Source organism: Electrophorus electricus, unplaced genomic scaffold, assembly GCF_041902795.1.
Source record: "Electrophorus electricus isolate QZ-2024a unplaced genomic scaffold, ASM4190279v1 Scaffold51, whole genome shotgun sequence".
Lineage (NCBI taxonomy): Eukaryota > Metazoa > Chordata > Actinopteri > Gymnotiformes > Gymnotidae > Electrophorus > Electrophorus electricus.
Window position 1 is genome coordinate 1,066,208 of NW_027658769.1, and position 5,676 is coordinate 1,071,883.

The following is a 5,676-nucleotide window of genomic DNA, read 5'->3' on the forward strand; positions in this document are numbered from 1 at the left end:
GAGAAAGTTATTTGCATATTATAATGCCCCATATTGACAAAACTGCTACATTTGGTAAGCTACCTCAAAGTCAATACTGGTATAAGTCTTTTAAATTTCATGAAATCTGAACATGTCGTTCAGGAGTGACAGCTAGTTAAAGTTAAAGTTAAAGCCTGACCTTTGTACTACTAATTTGTACTACTAATATTAGACTGGAAGAGGACAGCTGTATTTTTTATGTCAGGTTTTTGTTTAAATAATTATTGAGATTCAGACTCTTGCAAATATTTTGACACCAATTTCACTCAGATTGTGTGAAAATCCTAGGACTGGTTTGAAATTAGCAAAAAAATAAAAAAACAAACAAACAAAAAAGTGAAATCTAATGGGCAGAGCCTATCTGAATTCAGGAGAAGCCAAGGAAGAATAAAATAAAAAATAAATAATATTATTTCTATATTCACCTCTGTCTTTTCTTTTGAACATCTGCAAATGTTAAATATAATTTTGTCTGCAGTTCATAAAGGAAAAAGCAAAAATACATTAGAGTCAGAACTTTTGTTTCTTTGTCACACAGTTTTATTATTTTTTTGAATTCTTGTATTGTCTTTTAGCACACATTGGCAAATGTGTCCATCCTCCTGTCGATTGTCCTTGGACTTGTCCTCGGCCTCACACAGCCAGGTGAAAAAGGCTGTCACGGAATTGAGGGCCACACCTTTGCCTCTTGTTGTGCTTGGACAGCAGCTGCTGGTGCACCTTCCTCTGCTCCTCCTGCTCCTCAAGTTTGGCCTCCTTATGAATCTGCTCGATGGTCTTGGGCCCGTGGTCAGCTCGCCGCGACACCCAGTTATTCTAGAAAAGCAAAATCAGCAGATGCATACTTTTGCATCACCATGCGCTGGAATGGCAAACACAAACACACAAACACAGGCAGAGTCTCTAACCAGTCGCAGGTCGATGACGTCCTGGAGCAGGAACCGAATGCGTGAGGAACCCCTCCTCTCCTTCACTGTCTTTTCTATATATTTAAAGTAATGATCCATTTTTGGCTGAGAGAGAGAGAGAGAGAGAGAGTGTAAGAGAAACGTCGACAAATTTCAGATATTCTTCACCTTTCGATTCGATCAGGTGTGCTCTCAGCTGAACTCATGTCACAAGACGTTTATGACTCTTATGTAAACCCTGCTGCCTTGCACGTTGGTCAGTGCTGTAAAGCAGTTCACTGCCACTGTGGGTGTAGCTGTGCTGTCATCAGCTGCACTTGGCTTTGGGGAATCCAGGGTGCAGCAGCAGGAGGTGGCAAACGTGGAGGAGGCTGTGAGAGCAAAACCTTCTAACAGCTGACCAGTCCTGAATAAAAGCCTTTCATTTTGTCAGCTGCAGTAGGAGCAGAGCTAACAACCACACTAACAACTTCACTAAACAACATGAACTTGGACACTTTTAAAATCATTGCCAAGGCCTAATAATACACTGATATCAGCACAGCATGCTAGTCGCACTATAGATGATGATCCTAATTAGTTGGCTACCCTGTAGTCAGAGTGCAGGCTTTTATAAACTTTTATAAACAACATTTCAACATGCTTGTTTTTTGGTTAAAAACGTGCATGGAGAAAAAAAAATACAATAAAAAAGACCAGGAAACTTGAACACAAATAACTGTCACACTAGTTGGTGACTGAACTGTCAACATCACAACTGCCATTCCTACTAGAGACAAAATTGACAGTCAATATACAATATCCAAAACTTCTTCATCCAGTTTCGATGTGTAAAGTACTTGTTGTGAAAAACGCAACACAGACCAAATCTGGACAAAATCCGCACAGCCGCTGCACTGCACACTAGCACTCATCTACACATGCGCCGTAAACCTTTACATGACATATTAAAGATAAACCGATGCAAGTGCTGAGCATCTGCTGAGAATATTAAATCAACCCAGACCAGGCCCGCGGCCTGCTTACCCTGGCCTTCTCCAAGTCCAGGTCTTTGCCGATGGCTGTGAGGAGGTGGCACAGACGCTCCAGGCTCTCCTCGCTGTGGTTCATGAACAGCTTGACCACACAGTCGTGCATGATGGCCTCTGACAGCATGTGCAGCTTGAACAGCTCCCCGATGAACTTGATGTTACCGATGGACCTCCTGTGGGCCTTGTCCTTCGCCTCCTCCAGATCCTCCTCCAGCCTCTCCCGCTCGCTGGCCTTGCAAGGAGTAACCAGAACAAAGACAAAAGCAAGAAACAGCGCGTTTGGACCCGATAACGACCTGGCCGCCTCCCAGCACTGCTGCCGATTTCAGTCCCTTTTCTCCTGATCTGTGGGTTGGTGAGTCGGGTAAACTAGACAGGAGTGCTGCTTACTGAAGTGGCCGCTTCCAGCTGGTGCCGCAGCTTCCCCAAAACATCATCGTTGACCTTGTCCTTCTCAAACTCCTTCTGACAGCGGTTCAGCAGCAGCTTTTGGAAACCCACAGTGCTGGTGGGCTTGTCTGCCATGGGCACTTTTAACTACACAGGAAAGACATGTAGGAGAAACACTTGGGTATAAGACAGTGTTGAGAGTTCTGTTACTAAATAGAAGCTGATTAAAGCTCCATGTCAGTTTAGAGTGGTTCAAACGGAGTTCACTTCTGTGTGGCATTTGCCTTTGTATGGAACTTCAGCAGTAATGTATGGGAACATGTTACTCACCATAGCCAGGCAGCTGCACATATTGCCATAGACCATAGAGAAGCTGGGCTCATCGATGGCTTTTTCAAAAACCAGATCAACCACGCCTTTGAGGCGCTCCTCTGTGTCGATGGTGAGGTCCATCACCTGCTTCATCAGCTGGTTAAACATCTGCGGTGTCAGTTTGTTCAGGATACTGCGCACCTTCTGGAAAAGCTCCTGGAGAGGAAAACAGACTACCGACTAAGCTTTCCATTACAAAGATCCCAATCTTTTGTTAAATTCAGCAGTTCTTCCACATAATGACTAACTCCTCACTTTCACCAAATATTTACTCTGCCATTTGGAACTTCGTCATGAACAAAAATCACTCAACTTTGCTATATAGACCGATAAAGGCATCATACATCAATCACACTTTCCGAGAAGTGTAGCACTGGCAGCAAACAGTTTATCAAATCTTATCAACTAAAACCCCTCATGTGCTCCAAATTCAAATTAAAAGAAAACCCATTAGAACCAGCTACAAGAATTTTAGATTTAATCAATATATAACTCCTACAAACAAAAAAAATATATACATAATAACCAAATCTGATCCAATAATAACCCTACCGACCAGACAATGCAATGAAGATCTGTCAATCTCTCCAAATGCTGAATTGCACACAAATTTGCAAGAATATTTTGAACACAACCACTGGGTGTTAACCTATAATATATACAAGATCATCCACAGAATACACTACAATATCTACAATACTCTCTCACCAAAATCAACACCACAATCAACACAAGGAACAACAAGCACACAAGATCTGGTCCTCAGTATCATCACACCCCCTGTTTACACTAGAAACCAATGTCCCCCTGCATAGCTACATTCGTGCACACTCCCCGCACACCCACCCAATTAAACAACGACTCTATAATTTAAATATCCAATTCTTGAAGAGCATATCGCAAAAAAAATTAAGTAGCTTTCAAGACCACCATAACAGGCTGTGACTCTGAAATCTGAAAACAGGGCACAGCGGAGTGAGGTGCTGACCTGAGTTTTCTGGGTCTCGGGGTTCTGGGTGTTCTCCCTTTTCCTGCCAGGTTTCCAGGCATTCTCAGCCTTCTTCAGCTGCACCTCGTCATTCACGGACACGTTGGTAATGATCTTGCGGGGAGGCAGCCGTCTCGGGCCTACACTGAGCAGCTGAAGCAACGAATGGGTGCTCTTTATTATGGGCGGTAACAATGTCACAAAGACCTCGGTCACATAAGATGACCAGGCGCTCATTCATTTGTGACAGAAGAGAAGGGATGAGCGGAGAGACCCACCGGTGCACCCCTGCCTCCAGGAATTGCCCTGCTGAAGTCTGCAGAGGCTGGGTTGAAGCCTGGGTCTCTGGCGATAATGCGAGGGCCCACCTGCTGCAGGGGCAGCTTGTTTTGTTTGATCTAGAAAACAACAGAGTCAAGTCGAAGTCCATCAGCCCCTCTCCATGGAATGGTTTTAAAGGTCCCCTAAGGCCAATGTTTTAGCAGGCTTACCTTGTCCAGTACCACATCAGAGATGGGAGGAAGCCCCTCTGGCTTCTGCATGCACGCAGGCATGAACTGGAAGGCCAACAGGAAGTCTCTATCATACTGCCTCTTCCCATCCTTCAGCTCTGGCTCTGCATGCAGAGAGGGGTACAGTGAGCACCTGGAGAGAGGAATCACCTCTCTGTCAGGACACTGGGCCTGCCCCACAGGAGTGTCCTCTTTTGGCTTCTTCCAGGTGTTGGATAAACTAATAGCTGTAAATCATAACAAATCGGTCTGGTGTCTTTTTAGTGTCCTAACATAGCATGTCATGCATGTGGTTATTTACCTTGACTCAAGCTTTGCCTAAGATTGGACTGTAAAATGGGCTCCACTTTATCCTCCAGCAAGACCTCTGGCTCCTTCCCAGTCTCTTTCAGCTCTGCCCCAGTGGAGGCTCCACAGGCCTGGACTGCCTCTATAACAGCCTGGCCTGGGAGAGTGAGGCCTGAAGGAGCAGCAGTGCTGGAAGGCAACGAGGGCGTCAGCGTGCCTGAGGCAACCGCCTCTCCGGCTGCTGGACTTGCAGCCTTCGCCGGACAGTGGGCCTCCAGGGCCAGGCCGACACTGACATTCCCCTGCTCTGCTACCTGGCTGTTCAGCTGCTGGGATTTGAGGTAGAAAATGCGAGGATAATGAGGGTGTGGACATAAAAACTAGCAAAAGACGGAAAAGATGGAGAGAGAGAGGGAGAGAGAAAGAGAGAGAGAGATACTGCACACACATGCAGAAGAAGGGGAATGGCAATGAGGGTGGGGGGGTGAGCACAGCACAGCACAGCACAGCACAGCATAATTAGAGAAGTGAGAAGAGAAAGAGGCAAAGAGAGAGAGAGATGAAATGAGAAAGCACAAGAGGGCAAAAGATCCAGCCGCAAAGGCACAAAATGTGTGTGTGTGTGGAGGTGGGGGGGGGGGGTGAAGACACAAAGACAGCAAGAGATAGCAGACAAGCATGGGGTGCTTAAATAAATGGGCAGGAGAAATAGAGAAAGAGAGGAAAGAGGAACACTGTTAACATTTAGGGAAAGAGGACACAAAGTAAGTGCAACGGCGCAGTAGTGAGTGTTCCCTTTACAGAGAAGCCTTTCCTCAGAGGAGCTGAGGTGCTCAGGGTTTGGCTGAATCCTTCTTACAGGGCCTTTACGTGGGCTGTCTGTGTAGAGGGAACACGAGGGAAGATCAGGAGGATTCGAGTGGCTGTGAGGGAGAACTAAGATGGAGGCAGACGAAAGAATAGGCACGGCAAGTCGGAACATCAAAACACATCTGAGAAGCCTTCTTAAATCAGAACAGCCACAATCACACAAGCTACTGGAACCAGTCAAATATGACGGAGGAGGGTCAACGGTGTGACCGAATCACTGAAGAAGGAAGAGAGAATGGCCGGAAATCAAACTACACCATCAGATTTTGTTGCTGATTGTATGATGCTTTTAATAG